This window comes from Vombatus ursinus, unplaced genomic scaffold (assembly GCF_900497805.2).
Source record: "Vombatus ursinus unplaced genomic scaffold, bare-nosed wombat genome assembly UNPS02014807.1, whole genome shotgun sequence".
In the NCBI taxonomy this organism is placed as follows: domain Eukaryota; kingdom Metazoa; phylum Chordata; class Mammalia; order Diprotodontia; family Vombatidae; genus Vombatus; species Vombatus ursinus.
In genome coordinates this window covers 37,693,174-37,713,683 of record NW_020954585.1, presented here as the reverse complement: position 1 = coordinate 37,713,683, position 20,510 = coordinate 37,693,174, and the positions used below count along the sequence as shown (strand labels likewise).

Sequence of the window (20,510 nt, the reverse complement as noted above, 5' to 3'; positions counted from 1 at the left end):
TTTTTACATTGCCTAGATTTTCTCCCTGTATTATCCCTTTCTCTCTCAGAAAGCCATGTCTTATAATCAAGAATTTAAAGAAAAGAAAAGAAAAAAGAACAAAGCAATCAACACATCTAAAAATTCTGATGTCATAATGCAGCGGTTCTCACTACTGGTCCATGCCTATTGATGCCTCCGACCCCACCGTCTGCTATGTCTGCAAAGGTGAAGGGGGAGGATCCTCTCTATCTCTTCTTGGGGCCAAATCTTTTTTCTTTATGGTTTTGAAGCACTCTTTTTATTGTTCTGTGGATGTTCTCTCCTTTTACATCATTGTATTCATTTCGTAGTATTGTTTTCCTGGCTCTGCTTATTCACTTTGCATCAGTTGATACTTTTGCATGCGTCTCAGTATTACTGAGATTGCTGTTCCTTACAACACAGTAATTAATACTCCTTTCTATTCATGTAGCACAGTTCGTTTAGTCATTCCCCAATTGATGAGTCTTTACTTTGTTTCCAGTTCTTTACTACCACAAAAGCACCACTGCAAACATTTGGATAGATATGGAGCCTGGAGGCATATGCCTAGCAGTGGAATCCCTGCAAAGGGTATGGGTTTTTTAATCACTCTCTTCGCATCATTCCAAATTCACTTCCAGACGGGTTGGACTAGTTAACATTACCAACAATGCATTAAAATACCTGTCTTTCCCTAACTCCTCCAACACTATTCTCCTATTTTGTCCTGTTGGCCAATTTGCTAAGGATGAGGTGGAATCTGAGGGTTGTTTTGATTTGCATTTCTCTTCTTATTAGTGTTTTCCAGCATTCGTTCATGTGGTTGTTAGTAGTTTGCAATTACTCTTTTGAGAATTGTTTGTTCATTTTCTTTGACCACTTCTCTGTTGGGAAATGTACTCATTTACTTTTAAGGATTCACAGTACAGTTTATGGTTTACAGGAGCACATCTGCCAAGTACAATGTACAGGATAATATAAAGTGACTTGTCTTATGTCAGTAAAACATGATAGAGGAAGACAATGTGAGAAATGAGATTGTGAGCCAAATGAGCTAGAGGGCGTTTAACTCGAGGCTAGCAGCTTTAACCCCCTCTTCATCAAGCCAATTGGTATTTGGATGCCTAGACAACTGCCAAGTGGTGGGCAAGCAAGGGACCACAAGAAAACACAGCTGCCAGGGCATGGATCTAGCCAAATTAAGTAACAGCTGTTGTGTGATTGTATATTTAATAAAAAACACATTTTGCAAGCAGTAGAAAAGCTGATTTTTCCAAAACAAAAGTAGGGCAAACAAAAATTTTTTTTGGTTCTCATGAAAGAGAAACTGAAGAGTTAAAACATCAGATGGTGAAGGCAGAGTCTGGGTTTAGTGGATAAGAAACTGAGCTTCATACCTACCATTGAGCTGTCTCCTATTGATCAATGATACTAACTCATATTTTTGTAGCCCTCAATGAGTTTTCTTCCCAACAATCATGTGAGGGAGTGAACGAAAGTATTACCATTCCCAATTTACAGATGAGGAAACTGAGGCTTAGACTAGGAAAGTGACTTGCTCAACCATCACCCGGGTAGTGAATGTTAGAGCCAGGATTTGAACCCAGGCATCCAGCACACTCTTTAAACTATACCATGCTGCCACAGTGATTTATATATAGCTGTTGTCATTCAGGGCCAAGGTAGCCAGCACTCTTATCTTCCTCTAAAATGCTTAGTCAAAATAAGCAAAGTAGGAAAGAATGAAAAATTGTCCGGTGTCAGTTTCTTATTCAAAGGAGTTAGCTAAAGTGAGACAGGCCCTTACCATGGATCCAGTTAGGATGCCCTTGGGTTAGAATCTTGCCTCAGACACTTTATTACCAGGGCAGGTCAGAGAATCTCAGTTTCCTTATCTACAGAAGATGGATAATAATAGCACTTACGTCAAAGGGCTGTTGTGAGATATAGATGAGATAGCTTAGGTAGAATGCTTTGCAAAAGGTAAAGTATAATATGATTGTAGGCTATAAAGCAGCCCTTTAGCTGAAAGAAAGAACATGATCTCTCTCCTTTCTTTCACCTCCCAGAAACAGGAGCACCCAAAGATTTCTACCTTGTTCCTTTTGCTTGAGTCTGTCGGTGGAATAAAACTTGTACAGTAATATAAAAGAAAGGGGGGGGGGGAAGACTTCAGTCATAGTAGTTGAAGCAGCTGCACACTCTTGTCACAGGTTTTAGCTCTGTTAATAAATTCATCTGCAAATAGTAAATTATCTCCCAGTGCAGCTGCAGGTCTGGTGAGAAATAGTGTCTTGGGATTTAAGTTGAAAGTCAGAGCCATCCTACCTTAGGTGTTACAAATAAGTAGTGTCGTTTTCTCCTTGCTCCTAGTTGGTTCATCCAATCACATCCCAGTATGCAAATAATCCCCAGTCCATTCAGATAAAAAGGAACAAATAAAGCTAAGTGCTCAATCTGGACAAAATCGCTGAGCTTGTCTAGTACTTCGCTTCACCTGTGTTTCAGGGGCCAGGTTAGAAATGTCTTCGAGTGAGGAGCAGCAGACCCCAGCCAAGCCTGCAGAGGGGACCATACCTGCTCCGCTCAAAGACTGGAAAATCCAATATACCAAGGTCAGTAGGCTTAGACAGCGTGTCTGTTACCTTGCCTTGGGCAGGTGAAAAATTAACTTATTTAAAGAGTGAAAAGGTTAATTTCAACTAAGTTTTTTTTAAAGGGTCTTACATAAGGATACAAGTGGAAACCAGGCAAATGAGGATCTAGATGAAGAATCTTTCTAAATAGAGGATATTAAATGGGTTAAATAACCATATACTAAGATTACTTGGATTCTGATTCCTAAACTGTTCTGTTTCTTCATATAGAAGCCAGTAGATACCGCTTAGCAAGTTTATTAGTAAATTATACTACATAGACTTGCATGTGTGAAGGGAATAGGACTTATTTAAACTGGGGAAAAAATAATTAAGTAAGTACATGTAAGGAAGAAATTCATAGGAAATTTGAGATAACATGGCATGCCTAAATGACAGTTATTTAGTTCCATTTTATTTTTTAAGATATAGTGGTGGTTATTATATAACTTGACTGGGCTACACAGCTATAAATTGAATGAAAGACAATGAAAGGGGGGAGCGGGTTTGCATCGCTGGCATACTATACAGATGGAAAGAAACACATTTATTTATCTCACTGGATAAGTTTACAGCTATTGGGACAGATGTACAGTGACTAACTAGTTGATGTTATGACAAGCAAAGAGCCAGCCCAGGTCTCACACATTTCCACTGAGAGACTGGTGAAAGACTCCTGCATTATTAATTTTAAAATTATTTCTGTGCTATGTGTACAAGTGTGCAAGTTAAATCCTAGGAGCTCCAAAGACCTTCCAAAGACTCTTTAAAGAAGGGGTGGTGGTGTTTTTGTAATATGATGTATAACTCCGAGGTAAACTTAAGGGCAGAGTAGAAAAAAAAAAGACTAGTCATGTTGCAAATTTGTACATGGCCATTTTGCTTGCGAGCAAACTAAAGAGCAACTAACAATCCTAATTACAAAGAATGACTGGGAGAGGAGAAGGAAAGGGGCTCATTATTACAGCTCTGGACAGTTTGGGCATTATAAAGTTTCAGAATATTTCTGTTTTCATAAACACAGTACTTGAGACAGCCTCAGTCAGCTGAGTGACTTTTTTTTTTCCTTCTTTGCAAAACATCAGTATGGGAAAGTGTGTGTGAGCACCATAAATTGTGAGTGACCGATAGTCAAATTCATCAAAACCTTCATTTCAGAAACACTTTACTGGAAAAGAAAGGAAAATGGCTTTTAATTTTATTGCAAATAATTCTGTGGCAAGTTTTGAAGATACTACACTCAGTAAAGATGTGAAGTGAAACAGCTGCAAAATTCCCACCAGTTTTCCTCTCCCTCTGCTAGGAAGTTATCATTCAATTCATTACAGGCATCCTACCTCACCCCCAAGTGAGCACCTTAATGTTACATTTCTTTAACGTTATGTTTCAAGTAGTAGTTAGTTTGATTTAGGATGATTCATCCACAATGATCTGCCCTAAGTAGCTATGCAAAGGCAAATGACTGACAAAAGTAGCTAATATTTATATAGTGCTTTATGATTTGCAAAACGCTTTACATGTTTTATCTCATTTGATCCTTCAGTCTTGTTTTCCTTTTCTGGCAACATACTAGACTGAACTCTGTTCAACATACTGGACTGAACTCTGTTCAACATGCTGGGTTATTGTCTGAGGTGGCTTTTAACTATATGCTTTAGTAAAACCATATATCACAAATTCAAAATAATAAGTATAGAACTCACCCTCCTTAATTGTAGGGAGAGTACTTATGGTTTCCAAGACATTTTTTAGTTTTTAATACAGTTGTGCCACTTTTTATTGTTGTTTCGTTCTGCAAAAGTTCATAATTTTTTGTTCTTAAAATATGTACCTCAAGGAAAATGTCAGTATTAAATGTTTTCTTCTTTATACATTTTAAAATACACACACATATGTATATACTGCAGTTAATGCTATTTTTTGAACATCTCCTTTGTGTAAGCAACTAATCTCATGTTTTGTTTTGGGGTGGTTTTTTTTGTGAAGTTTGAAGGTGGTGCTGATGTGATTAGAAAGATGAATAAGCCATCCCAACTGGCAAGCCATTTAAAGTCTAATGCAGATTACAGTCTAGTAAGGCAAACAGGGAAGACAATAAACAAACAAAAAACACCCTGAGGTTTATCGATTCCATAAATGAAAGCAAGTTTTAGAGTTGGCATTCAACTCAAATCAACAAACCTTTCGTAAGTGCCTACTGTTTTCAGGGTCCTGTGTACTTTAAATCCTTTCACTAGAACATTCTTTAAAAAAGTGAAAGTAAATGTTTCAGAGGTAGGTGTATCTGTCTACAGGAATTTTGTGTTGGTGTTTATGGCATGTGTAGGTCAGAGTACTGTAATAAGTTGATTTTTCTTAGTCAGGGGTGTTCTGTGTAAATTTACTTCTCTAAAGTGTATTTTATTATTTGGTTTATTAGCCAAAGCCTTTTCACACTTGGAAGAACTGCAGTTATGTATGTAATTAAATCTGAATGAGTGAGTGAACTTTTAAAACCGCCTGACACTTCACATCTTCTTGTATAGTTGCCCCACCAAACGTCTATTCCAAACTTAAATTAATGACAAGCAACTAAAGTATTTGAAGGTTAAGCTGGAAATAAAAGGATGGTCATTTACCTGTCTCCCAGTTGAGAAATTAGTCATGCAATCTTTCTACAAGCATCTCATGATTTTTAGAGAACGTTTTGCTTATTATTTCATTGTAACTTTCAGCATCTTTTTTATGTTATCACTAGGTAATATGTTAGATTTCTAAAAATAACTAATTATAATCATGATAGTGCAGTGCCTTTGCAAGCATTCAGATGAAAATCAGTTTTTTAACAAAATTAATATTGATTCCTTGTATATAATTTCAAAAATTTATCCTTCTGTGTACTCTGATCTTTTCTCATTGTTTAATTGTTTTGAGATCTGATAGGCTCCAAGATTGTCTATCTGTATCAGATGGGGCACAGGGATTCATAAAGTACTTCCTGAATTGATTTGGTAGTACTTGGATTTCAGGCCACATATAGAAAAGAAATTTACATAAAACTCTGCTCTTTTTACTCCACTTTTCTCTGTTTCTTTGTCACTCCGTCTCTACCTCTGTCTGTCTCTGTCTGTCTTTGTTGCTGTGTCTCTGTCTCTGTATCTCTGTCTCCTCTCTCTCTCTTTCTCTCTTTCTGTTTCTCAGTCTGTTTCTCTCTCTGGACCTCTGTCTCTGTCTCTGTGTCTCTGTCTCTCTCTGTTTCTCAGTCTATTTCTCTCTCTGGGCCTCTGTCTCTCTTTCTCTGTCTCTGTCTGTCTGTCTCTGTCTCTGTCTGTCTCTGTCTCTGTCTCTCTCTGTCTCTATCTCTGTCTCTCTCTCTGTTTCTCTCTCTGGGGATCTGTCTCTGTCTCTCTGCTTCTCTCCATAGCTTTTCTCCTTCTATGGGTCTCTTAGTCTTTCTGTTTCTTAGTGTCTGCTTCCGTCTCTCTGCATGTACACACACACACACACACACACACACACACACACTGTTTAGGGTTTGAATTTTAAAATTACTTTCAAGGACTCCTCTTAGTTTTTTTTTTTTTGGCATCACCTTTCTTGGTGGAGGTGGAAGTGAGGAACCTTGGTGTTTTTGTCAGACCTTCTCAATGTTTTGCTGAACTATCTCTCTTGCATCTCCCTTTTTAATTTGTTGACATATAGGATAGCTTTCTGGCAGTGGAAGAAAGGAGAAATACACTGGGAAATGTAGACTATATCAAAATGAAAGAAATCAATAAAAATATTTCTTTATAAAAAGGAACTGCCTTGTTTTTGTTGCCTTTTCTGTATCTCATGGCTGCTTAGGCATCTTTTTATCCTTTCTCCCCAGTTTTTCCCTTATGATTTTTTCTTGTGTAGTTTTCAACAACCATGTTCTCTGGATCAGGATCACAAACAAGTAGTGAAATTCTCAAGGTTTGTGGAGGACTTAAGAGACCACGAATTGTCTTAACAGCATTTGACCATTTTTTTTTCTTTAGGAAAACAAGTCAGGGAGACAGAAACAGAAGAACCCCCAAGGATGGTGGGTAGGACAAGCTTTTAGAACAAATAAAATCCCAGTCAGAATTTTAGTAGTGGAGGGAATCTTAAAGTTTTCTAATATAAATCCCTGATTTTGCAGTCAAAGATACTGAGGCATAAAGTGGGATAATTGACTTGTTTGAAGTCACAGATTGGTTTTTAATTTCCTTTAGGGATCGACTTGATCTTAGAGACACTTTGGAAAGAACCTCAGCTCTTTTAAACCACTGATGGCTTCTTATTTGTTATTTAATAAATGGTCCCCCTACTGTCCTGGAAGAGTGAATACACCAAGATTGCTGTGACATTCTTAATCTGGATGAAGGGGCCCAGAGCGGAGAGGCTATTAAATTTGGATATTTTTCAGGTTATTTAAAAAAAATGATTCTTTCCTCCTCTATTCCCATACAAATTGTAGACTAGAATATATTAAAAGAGAAAATAAAATTTTATTTTGTTCATGTAATTTTATGCTACTAATGTCTCTATTTTCCTAAGAAAAAGAGTACTTGCTTCATTATTTACGACATGGCTTGTTGTACTACCATATGGTAGTTCTTCAAGTGAGAAAGAGATGCCTGGCAGTAGTTTTGATTCTTCATTAGGAACCTAAAAGTACCTTTGTACCAGGAACGGTTCAATTTTGTCTAAGTTCTGTGTGACTTACCAAAGAGGAAACGGTTGTTGCAACACAGAAGCATGTTGATTTGATTTGATTTTTATAACTTGGAGCCATGAATATCTGGAAGCCTGATGCCCTTGGCATCCCAACTCTTGGTCATCTGCTTCTGAGACAACAAAAGTGTTGCTATCTACTCAGGAGTAGGAAGGACAGAGTAGAGAGACCTTTTAGTTCGATCTGAGAGAATATATGATAGGGAAGGAAAGAATTTGAAATACATATCTTTTTAACTTCTGGGCCAGTGATATTTTATTACCTTCTGGTGAAAAACAATTTGCATCCCCTTTCACAAGTTTCAGGCTTTAAGGAGAAAAAGAAAGTTCCTTTGAAATAGAGATGTGTTCTATTCGCTCTGAGCAAAGCCTGTTTCAATACATATATCTAGCTTGCTATTAAAAGTTGATTTTACTCTCAGCCTCTATAAGGCATGCTTTTTTTATCTATAAGCTGAGGAGAGGATCACTTTTGAGATAGCAGTGGGAATGACCTGTTGCTCCTCCCTCCTCCCCATGCCAAATGAAGGTTTCACAGACTATCTATGCTACCTGAAATTTTGAAATTATAGAATCATTCCTTTGTATTATGTAGCATCTTATTTTAAAATGCAAAAGTAACAAAGCATGCTTCTATCACATGTATGGGTTTATCATGCTACTTTCTTAAAGTGACAGTTAAGATAAAGGCACTGAGGAAATAGGATTATAGAATCCCAGCATGAGAGGAGAACCTCAGAAATTGTCTAGTTCAAACCATATCTGAACAGAATTTTTTTTTCTATAACATTCCCAATGAATGCTTATCCAGCCTTCACTTCAAGGACGGGTTCTTCATTCCTCAGCTGGTTCGGCATCATTTCTCTTCTCTCTATAGGCAATGTCACTACCCAGAGAAGGGATCAGGGCTAAAGCACAAACCAGAGAAGTGTATTGGCTAGCCACTCTCTATAATTATAGACAAGCCTTTCCCTCTAGCAATACATTAGTTGTGAGTTAATTCAAAACATACTTGTTAGTGGGTAGCAAAATTCTCTAGCACTACAAACTACTGCTACCCCTCTCCCACATGTTACATGACTATTTGCCATTTCTAAGTTAAAAGTTTTATGATATTCACATTAATTCACAGCATATAATGAGTTGCCATTTTGAAGGCTCTTTTTGATGACAGGTGTGTGTTTCATTTCAATAAAATCTGATCTTTTAAAAATAATAAACTCACAACACAAATAAATTAGTAGTGTGTGAATCCATTAATAGCCATTCTTACCTGTGAAGAATTTCCAAGGGTCCTTTAAATGGCAGGTTCTCTAATGAGTGTAAGTGGCTACTTATAGACTATTACCTGAAAAAGAAGGGAATAAAACCCAGAAACTTTTTTTAAAAAATGGAAGCATTACAAAGCATTTTCAATGGAAGACCAATTAGAAATTGACAAAGTATATATGAAATAATGTTTATATTATTATATTATATTATGTTATTTTATTACAAACAATTTTAAGTCAATGTAGAATCCTTAATATTTGCAAAATTTGTCTATGTACAACTTCCCAAGAACACACTCACTGTATCAATTGAGTTGTGAATGTTATCCAGGGTGGTGTTTCTATTTCATGGCTGTTTCCCGCTCCTAAGACAGCAAGAAGGCAGTGCATCCAGGTACCAGTTGAACTGCTTGGGGGACAAAAAGGGAGTGCCAATAGCACACTCTAAAAAGACTAGGCTTAAAAAACTGTGTAGACAGGGTCTTGGTTATTTAGACAGGTTATGGAATTACTTAAGTCATTATACATTTCAATTTAAAAAACACTCTTAAGAACATAATATGAAACTCAAATATTTGATTAAACATAGAGTTTTCTATCTTTGACTCACTCCCTTGCATTAAGACGTCTCATGTCTTCAAGTACATATTTTTTGTAGAGGAGGTGCAGCATGTTGTTTGTACTTGTTTTAGGTGCTGTTATAATCATTTTATGTCACACTTATTTGAATGGTGTGGCTGTTAATGAAAACATATTAAATGGTCCATAAACTCCAAATAAGTATGATTTAGAAAGAAGAGATTAAGACTTTGTGAGTATTTGGGCAACAATGCCATAGATTTTGTTAGAAATAATATTTAAAAGGCTCTATAGTGTTTGCACATTTTCTCTCTTTACAGTTGGCTTATATAGAAATAGGTATCAAGTTATTTGTTTTAATGCCTGAGAGTAATGTGGTTTGATTCTCTAGGGGGAAATTTTTTGGCACTTCTCCTTTTTTCCTTGCTGAGTTAAAAAGGTGGAAAGGATTGTCAATATTATTTGTTTTAAATAAAAGCTCATTCATGGAATCTTTTCCATAACTCTGACTACAACATGAAATAAAAACAATATCATTTTTATCTAACCATATGAAATCTTTTTTTTTCAGGAGCCACTTTCACATCTGCCTTATTTTAATTATTTTATGGACAGGCTGTTTCCCCCCTTTTCACTTTTTTTGTTTCCTCCTTTATCTCCTCCTGTTTTCTCTGAGTCTTCTTATTTCTTCCTTTCCTGGATATTTTGTTGTAGATCTTGACTCCATGAGAGGTAGTAAATTGTAGTGGCAAGATCAATGAACTTTGATTGTACAGCTGGAAGACACTGTAGAAGTCATCTGATTCAAACTCCTTATTTTACAGAGAAATTAGAACCCAGGAAAGTTGAGTGACTTGTCCAAGGTCACACAATAAATGTCAAAAGAGAGATTTTTAACTTACATAACTTTGAATCCAAATCCAACGTCTAGCAGGTCATTTGACTCCCATGGTTTCCTCATCTATAAAATGAGAGCAGTTGAACTAGATTATCTCTAAGATCCCTTCCAGTTCTAAATCTATGATCTACAAAGTGAGAATGATCATATTTGACCCTACTTACAATAATAGCATATTTAAATATAGAACTTAATAATTTACAAAGTGTTTTCTACACAATAGTCCCGTTGAGAGCTTTAGACTAGATGGGCCCAAGGATCCATTCCTATGATATCATCCTATGATATATAAGATTATTTGATTTCTTGATCTTCTTATGATATAATCCTATGATAGATAGATCTCTACATCTCTGTCTATCTATCTTTTCCTCCACATTGAAGTTAAAACCTCTGTACATGACTGCTACTATGTGGAAAGGCAGCATCCTAGGTGGGACGAGGTATTTGTGCTCCCTGTATTTGAAACCATACTTTCCTTTATCTGAAATTTGATAGCATCTCCATTAGGCTTTGTGTCTTCCCTATAATAAATGCAATCTAACTTAGCACAAAACTAATCATTACATTTCTTGGAAGATGAGATTTGCTGTTATAAAAATATATGCATTTTTCAAAAGTATATTAAAAGTGTCTACATTAATATCTGGCACTCACAAAATCCTTTCAGGCTTGCAGAAGTATATTACCTGCAACATGTCATTTGATGCCTACAATACCCTGCATGCTAGGTCCTATGGGTATTATTCTCCATTTTCCAGATGAGGAAACTGAGGCTCGAGAAGGTCAAGAGACTTGAACTTGTTCCATGGCTATAAGTGGTAGAGGCAGAATTCCAACTTGGTCCTTCTTGACTCCAAGAATAACACGTTTTCCTTGTAACAGACTGACTTAAGTGGTTGCCACCCCAGCCTACTCCTCATCCTGCCTCTAGGCAGACTAGTATAGTAGAAAGAGGATTATACTTGGAATTAGCAGATCTGAGTTTAAGTCCTGGAGGTAGAGTGCCACTGGAAAGAGTGCTGGATTTGAGGTCAATGAGTCTACGTTAAAAACCTATCATTTATGTAAAAACTTAGTCAAGTCATTCAAACTGGATGGGCCGCTATTTCCTTATAGAAAAGATTGTGTGGTTTGTCCTTCATTCTCGAAGAGGACCATGACATCAGTAAGATGATGCTGTGACTTGCAAATGAATTGGATTTAAGTGAGATAGGGCTGCACAGAGTCACCAACCTCACTTTTTCCTCCAAAGCCATTGGGGCCCAGTGGCCAGACATAGATCAGATCAACTGGAGATGGCCCAGGATGCAGTGGAAACCTTGGCCTTTTTAAGCTAAGGTCTTTCTGAGTTCTCATTTTTGACTGAGGCAACGCCCATTCAGTGATTAGGGCTGTTTACGAAGTGAGCCAGGTATGGCCTCTTTAATTAAAAAAAAAAATCAACGTGGGAAGGGAAGACCCTCTGGCCATAAGAGAAACAATTATTTACATTCACTTTGAGCCATCAGGGCCCAAAAAATAACCATTAAGTGGTGCTTGGCAGAGACTAATTCCCATCCAGCTTTAACTACATCATCCCATGATCCTAACTCTGCCACTTGATGGGCTCTCTAAACCTCAGGTTCCCTATCTGTAAAATGAGGAGAATAACTGCTTTAATTCATTTATGAGATAACAATAGAGATCAAATAAGATCATATCTAGGGAAATGATTGTATAAGCTAAATGAGCATTACATAAATATAAGGTATAATGTTCACAACTTTTACTTGTTAGGGATCTACTTTTAAAATCACTATGTTTTTTCAACTCCTATGTTTCTTTTTCTTGGTTTAACCTTGATCACTGTTTTTTCCTGTCTTAGCATCCCCCTATCTCCTATTAGTCACGATTTTTAAAAGAATATCCCCCATGATTCTTAAAGAATTCTTTTCAGTTCGGCTTGAGTTCTCACTTCAACAAGGACATTCTTCCCATGTCTATAATCTTAATTTACCAGATAATTACTAATGTTACCTTTTTGGTACTGTGTGTGCAAAGCTTTTGTGCATTGGCACCTGTAACATAAGTCACACATCATGTTATAAGTTACATTAAGCCACACTTAAGTTATAGTGATTGGACAGGTAACCCATAAAATTGCCTGCTTTCCCCAGATCAAAGAGGTCACTTGCCTGCTACCTATATTCCAGGTTACTCAGCCTGATTCTGGGGCTATAGGGCATTGCGATGTGCCTATGGAATCAGAAAAAAGCCCAAGAAAAAGAGAGTTTTCCTCTATTAGAGAGATCATTTTCTGGCCTTCAAGTCTACTTACAGAGGAGCTTCTGGGTACTGTTTAACCCAGGATTGGCCTCCAATACACAGTTGTGAGAATCAGATCTTAGTCTGTTATAAATATGCCCATTAAGCAAGTTTAGTCCATTTTTTAACAAAAAAAAAAGTGAAAGTAGAAGAATTCTTTGAAAAATATTCCGAAGAGAAATGTATAAAATGAAATTACAGCTCAGAAAAGGTCCTCAGAAAACTCAAAATTTCCCTCCTAACACTAAATTTCTGCCCTAACAGGCAGCTTTGTTTATTGCTTGTTAACATATTACCGTAGACTGTCTTTTTAAGTTAAAAAGGACCACAAACCAAAACTAATACAATTTTCTTTTGTTTGTGTTACCTAAATATATGTATTTGGGTTTTCAAAAAATATTATTTGGCTAGGAGAAGGCTAGAATTCAGAAGAAAAAAAAGAAATTTAGTGCCCTGTCAGAAAGCGTAGGGGAATACTAAAGAATCTATAATGATACTGCAATACCATATACTGTAGGCTTAAGGCTACTGTAAATATTTGTGGTTCAATATGCATCCTTGCCCCTAGATTCATAATTGATGGTGTGTGTAATATTATGGCAAAACATGACAAATAGTTTTATTTCTATAAGCATGATACCTTCTTTTTTTCAAATTTGCTCAAGGAAAAGAGGTTTAAAAAGAGATTATCATTTGTTTCAGCTTTATGCCATTGCTTCAGATTCAAAATGGACTTCATAGTTTTTAATTCATTCATTAATTAGTTTCATTAATCTCCACTTCATTACATTTTATCTATTGACAAGAAGATTTATCTATTCTGTAACTCTACTCATCTTCCACTGAACTGACTGGGCAATCTTTATACATAAGATAGGATAAAATTAAAACCTTGAAAACTGCCTTAAGGTAATTCCTATTGGTTATATTTATACAGTCAAGGAAAAGCAAAGGATAGTATAATGGTTGGTCAATTTGAACCAATAGCTAACATGTTACAGGAACTGAATTTTGCCTTAGCAGAACTACTAACAAGGCATTGTTCCTGGACAAAGGTCAATAACGTACAATTTGTATCACACCAATATTTTATTCTAGGCAATAACCTTCACCAAACTCTATTCTGATATGTCATCATGGTGTGAAGAGTGTTCCTGGGTTCTTGAAGGCTATTCTAATGGCATACAAACTCTGCTTTTTCCCAGTGTAACTCTCTGAGATGCCACATTGAGATATTAGAATAAAAATTATAACTTTTTAAAAAGAGAAGTTGTCTCTCACTTTCATGTTTATACAATAAAAATAACAAAGCTTTTTTTTACTTTTTTTAAGTGTAGCCTAGTAGAATCTAGTTGGGGAGAAACTTTAATAAATAGCATAGGGATTGAACCTGTGATGTCAGTGATTAAAGGGAGCTCCCAGGTGAAGAAACTCTCTTTACTCAAGAAAATCATCTTCTCTACAACTTATACTCTCAGAAAGGTTGCTAGAGCTTGGAGAGGTTAAGTTGCTTGCTTGGAGTTACACAGCTAGTAGAGATCAGAGGTGAGACTTGAAATTAGATCCTTCTGCCTCCAGGGCCACCACCCTAGTCTCTAATTCATGCTACCTGCATTTAATGAATAAATGAAAATAATTTAATTAATATAAAGCATTATAATGTCAAGTGTTTCTAAGATATTTCTAAAGTGCTCAAGGATTCTTGAGAAGCGTTAGCTCTTTTAAGTAGTTAGAACATATTCCCTAACTCATTCATCTTCTTTGCAATATAATAAACTAAATTAATAATAATTAATGTTATCAGTTATTATTATAAAATAATACTACTAAACAAATAATAACACACTAATAATAATATTTTTTCATAGTGTAAAAGCAAACTTTATCCACTTTGCCTGAATTAACATGAATTCTGAATTAATGGTGTCCAAAGATACTGAGGTTTTACTGTAGGTTCTGCATGTAAATGCATCATCTCTTAAAAATTATATGACTTATTCCATAAAATTAGAATTAAAATTGTAATTCCTTGACAGCTACTTAGAAATTTTTAGAAATTCTTTTAAATGTTACATCTGTGTTTTAGTGCTATACCCATATAAAAATTTTAAGGGAAAGTGAATGAAGGAAGGGGGGAAATTTTGTATGCTTTTCCAGAACCATAAATAATTTTATTTCATTGATCATAAAAGGGAAGTTTCTTAACTAAGGGCTTCAGAAACTTTTATTGTTCAGACGTTTTCATTCATGTCCAACTCTTTATGATCCCATTTAAGGTTTTCTTGGCAAAGATACTGAAGTGGTTTGCTATTTCCTCCTCCAGCTCATTTTACTGAGGCAAACAGGGTTAAATGACTTGCCCAGGGTCACATAGTTAGTAAGCTTCTGGGGCCAAATTTGAACTCAGGAATATGAGACTTCCTGACTCCAGGCATAGTACCACCACTGCCCAGGAAATATTGTTGTACAGTAGTGGTCCAACTCTTTGTGACCCCATGGACCATACTGTCCATGGGTTCTCTTGGCAAAGATATTAGAGTGGTTTGTCATTTTCTTCTCCACTGAAATAAGGCAAACAGAGGTTAAATGACTTGCCCAGAGTCTGACAGCTAGTAAGTGTCTGAGGCTAGATTTGAACTCAGGTCTTCCTGACTCCAGGCCCAGTGTTCTATCCACTTTGCCACCTAGAAAAATGTTAACTCCCTTAAAAGACGAATGGGACATTTTTGCTTTATTAGGCTTCTGTTCAGTGAAACACTACTCTAAGACTTAGTAGAATTTTAAATCACTACCTTTAAATACATGTCACAGATTAGCATTCCTTTATGATTTTAGCCTTCTGAAACATAAATAGAAAAGTGAACCCCATATTTCTGGTGTCCAGTGTTTATTCAATACATCTCATTTTTTAATCTTAGACAGTATTAAGTAGTTTGTTATTCTTTAATCTCATTTTGCTTTGCATGTATATGCCCACTGAAGGAGAATTAAAACCTGGTGAGTTGATCTCAAAGTATATGTAATAAGTTCAAAGTAAATACTCTATGTCTTACAGCTCAAGGTTTTTTTAAAAAGATACATAGGAAAACTCTATACTCAAATTTTTCTTAATGCTCCTGAAAACAAATTGCATGTTTTCATTGTTGTTCTAAAGCTTGCTAAAGTGCAGAACTATTTTGTAATACCAAATCACTAATGCTATGATTAAGCACACAAACTGAAGTGGAAAATTGAGACAATTAACTCTACAAAACCAACTCTTGCATCAGATTGACTCTTTGAGGTGAAATCATTCCTTTGAATGGTTTCCTTGGATTCACTATTGTGGAGGTGGCCTTCATTCCCAGTGACATTTTCAGATTATACAGTGTGCTTCATATTATCTTAAAATTACCCAAAAGAATCTGGAGGCAGGAGATTATTTGTAGAATCACGGAATCTTACCCATTAGAAGGGTTGTAATGAATCATCTAATCCAACCTGTACTCGAATGGCAGTCGCCTCCACAGTATGACCTTTACAACATATGGTTTTTCTGGGGAAATGGTACCATTAAGAAGTATAAATAAGGGTCTTTACTGATGTTCAAGATTAATTATTGTGGAAAATTGTTTTCAACTCTCCTGAACTATATATATGACTTTAATTTCTTTTGATATTTCTCAAGATATTTATAAACAACGAATGGCATAATTCATCAAGTGGCAAAAAATTCCCAGTCTTTAATCCTGCAAATGAAGAAAAAATTTGTGAGGTGGAAGAAGGTGATAAGGTAAGTTTTCTCATCTGATTTCCCATTCATCTAATGACAGTTTGTTTTTCTCTTGATTCTCAGTTTACGAACTACAGTGTATCAAATCTACTTTCCATTTAAAAAAAATTAACGTGGTGTACAAATTGTAGAGATTATCTAGTCTAGCACCCTTAGTTTTACAGATGAAAAAATTGAGGCTCAGGATTAGTAACTTGCCTGGGGCACACAAGTAGCAAGTATAGCATTTAAATGTAGATATTTTGACTGCAAGATCAGTTCCTGACACTACTGATGATTCACAAAGGACAGAAGAATGTCAAAAATGCCATAGATCATAGTTCCTTATAGACAGCTTCTCAATAACTTTATTGTTGATAATTGTTTTAAATACTGTGATTTCTTATCATATCCCATACTTTTTCTCTTCCTTGACTTGCAGAGAATGGTCCATTTGCTCATCTGTAAGTTAGCAAAAAGAACTTGACCACATACAAAGAGGTTTGGTTCATGACTTAAAAATCAGTATTTCTGTATATAGCTGCATATATGTGTATTTTCATATATTCAGTACCTATTGAAGTAAAAAAAACAACCCAATAAAACAGATTTTTAAAAACACACAGTAATAGAAAAGTTTTTAGGTCATTGTCTCTTCAACTTCACTATATGTTTCATCTTTTAAAAAAGAACTTGAGAGGTTAGAGATCAACTTGTACCAGCACGCCTTTGCACTATTAACAAACTTAATAAACTTTTCCCCCCAGTGTAAAAGCAGATTTTACACAGTATATGACAATACAAACTCTGAATTAGCAATGTCCAAAATGTTAGTTTTGCTATAGATCCAGCATTTATTTGCTGCATCTCATAAATACTACAATTATGAGCAAAGTGATAATGGTAACTACCTAATATTTTTGTTTAAATTCATTTAAATGTAACTGCATCTGTTTAATTACCAGATCCACATAAAATTTTGAAAAGGCAATGAATGAGGGTTGATTAAAAAAAATTGAAGCCCCAAAATATGAGAGCCCAAGTCCAGCTATCAGTAAGTGGTAAAGATAGACCAGACCTCATGCTTTAGACTTGCTTTCCAGTATTCTTTCTAACATATAATGCTATTGAAGTCAATCCAATAATGATTTAAAATTAAATTTATTGGATTTGTTTTAAGTACTGAATCTCTGTGCTTAGAAGGTCTAATCTGCCAGTTTGTATATGGGTCCATGCACCAGCAAATGGATGGACCAATTTCTGTACATTGGCCTTAAAGGAATTCAAGGAGCCATGATTTCATGCACATCAGTACTCCTTTAGAAAAATAAATTCTAGCCCTCTCATGTCTTAGTAGGTGGTTTTGTGAGAAGATGTAGCCAACCTTCTGGACAGGAGCCCCTCTGGAGCTTGTGTTGCTCTGGAATAGGCTTTGAAAAATCAGGTTCATTTCCACATGGCTTTGGCCTTAGGATATGTTAAAACAGGTAAGAAACTTATTCCCTGAAAGAAGAAACCAGAAAAACAGTACAGGATAGAATTAAAAAGTTACATAACTTTCTAGGTTAAATTACAAAATACATACACAAAGTAGAATCATAGGTTATTAAATTAGAAGATTGCAATGAAGTGAAACTTCTACCAGGCAATATGTTTTTTGAGGGTTTTTTGTTTTGTTTTTCATTTGGGGGGGGGGGGGTAAATGATTAAACTTAAGTAGTTTGTTTGGGACCTTCTAATTCAACAAGGCAGTCAAGGGAATGCCATACAAACACAACCAGTAATGATTAAGTGTCTTTATATGCTAGGTTTGAGCAATGTCTTTAAGTGGTATAGATAGAGCAATGGTTCCGTATCACTCTCTACTTTATGTAACAGTGAACCTTTAGAAAATTCGATGTAGTCTTTTGTGTCCATAAGCATACCAGAATCACTAAATTCTTTGGAAAATAGACTCTAGAACAAGTAACATTTTAAGTTATTGAAAGCAAAATCAAGATTTTCACATATGATATTTCATACACCAATACTTCCTATTGTTACCCTTAGTTCTTTATGTTACAACAATAGCTGTTCTTGGCTGTTTATCTGCCATTTTATTTACTTGATGAGAATTGGCATTTTTAAAACATATGACTTCAAATACTGAATGTGCTTTGATATACTTGGATATGATTTTTGACTTACCCTGATGGATCTATGATCTAACTGCTTTACAGGTTCCTTCCTATAATGCAAATTCCACCCTGTACATATATTTCCATCCTGTGTGACTCTTACTCATTTCTCCCCATAAGTTCATCACAGAAGGTCTACCTAACATGTTGGAAGCCTCTTTTACTGTCTCCTGGAATTATGAGAATTCCAGTGGATCACATGGTATTTCAATTCATTTATACTCTTAAAATATGAAGGGGTTATCATTGTCTACAGAAGCATAATTACGTAGTACAATTTTAGGAAATTTCATGTTTTAACTTAAATATTCCTTGTACTCTGACTTCTGCATTGAAGTAGTCATATTCTTCTGTCATCTGATAGACAAAACATATGTTTTATTTGGCATTCTACTACTGGAAATATCTCTAAAAGAATGGAGATCCAGCAGAAGTCAGATAATTCATATGACATACTGTCTCTATGATTAAAATGGGTTAGGGTTTCTTCTTGAATTGACAGGATCTATTCAACCACTACTTCATAGCCATGATTTAATAGATGATGTGGACCTGCCCTCACATTCTCATTAGAACATAAGATCCATGAAAGCAAGACCTAAAGAAAAAAAACACTTTATACCACTTTCTAAGCTATCTCTAGCACATAACAGGTCCTTGTTGAACTGAACTGAAGTGCCTGCTGATGAAATTGTATAGGAGCACCTCTGGAGCTTGTGTTGCTCTGGAATTGGCTTTGAAAAATCAGGGTCATTTTCATGTGGTTTTGGCCTTAGGATAGGTTAAAACAGGTAAGAAATGTATTCCCTGAAAGAAGAAACCAGAAAAACAGTACAGGATAGAATTAAAAAGTTACGTAACTTTCTAGGTTAAACTACAAAATACACACACAAAGTAGAATCATAGGTTATTAAATTAGAAGATTGCAATGAAGCGAAGCTTCCACCAGGCAATATGTTTTTGAGGGTTTTTTGTTTTGTTTTGGGGGTTTTTTTGGGGGGGAGGTAAATGATTAATGATGAGAATGGGCATATTTTAAAATATATGACTTCAAATACTGAATGTGCTTTGATATACTTTGATATGATTTTTTGACTTACCCTGATGGATCTATGATCTAAGTGGTAAAGACAGACCAGACCTCATGCTTTTGACTTGCTTTCCAGTATTCTTTCTAACGTATAATGCTATTGAAGTCAATCAAATAATGATGTTTTTCTGGAATTATGAGAATTCCAGTGGATCACATGGTATTTACATAGTACAATTTTAGGAAATTTCATGTTTTAACTTAAATATTCCTTGTACTCTGACTTCTGCATTGAAGTAGTCATATCCTTCTATCTTCTGATAGACAAAACATACTTGCTGGTTTTATTTGTCATTCTACTACTGGAAATATCTTTAAAAGAATGGAGATCCAGCAGAAGTCAGATAACCCATATGACATACCATCTCTATGATTAAAATGGGTCAGGGTTTCTTCTTGAATTGACAGGATCTATTCAACCACTACTTCATAGCCTTCTATGAAGAGCAATGCTTTTCTTATACTCTATAGCTTGTAGACAAATCTGTTTAAGGTTGGGAAGCCCACCAGGAAGCTCCAGCAATATATATAGCTGTATATGGGTAGCAGCAGAAGTCCTGGAACAGCATGGTAAAATGAATTGGAATCAGAGGCCTTGGGCTCAAATCCCAGTTCTATTTCTTATTAGCCATGTGACCACGTGACCATTGCCAGTTCACTTACTTCATTTGGACTTTTCTCATCTATAAAGTAAAGGGATTAAACTAGATTACCTTTTTGGTTACTTGCAACTCTAAATGTATTATCCTGAAGAACAGTCACAGGGTTGAATTTTGACAAGAGTTGTGAAAGCAGCTGAGTTTGTCTTATGCCTACCTTCTCTATCTATGCCAGTTGTGTCTCCTTTTTTTCGAGAGCTCAGCAATCCCCAGAACCATACCCCATGAAGATTTACTAAAGTGTCTCCTAGAGTAATAATAATAATAGCTGTTGTTATTATTATTATACCAACAACTCATACATTATAACATTTTATGATTTATAAATTCCTTTTCATTGGCTGTCAATATTTTTTAACCTGGAGAAATGTGATATTTCCTAGGGATATTTGCCTATTACTGGAGTAATCTTAGAGACTA

At 35.6% G+C, this 20,510-nt stretch overlaps 1 pseudogene; it reads left to right on the top strand.

The window, feature by feature from the left end:
- Positions 1-2,401: 2,401 nt before the first annotated feature.
- LOC114052148 overlaps positions 2,402-20,510 on the top strand; it is a 65,173-nt pseudogene continuing 47,064 nt past the window's right edge.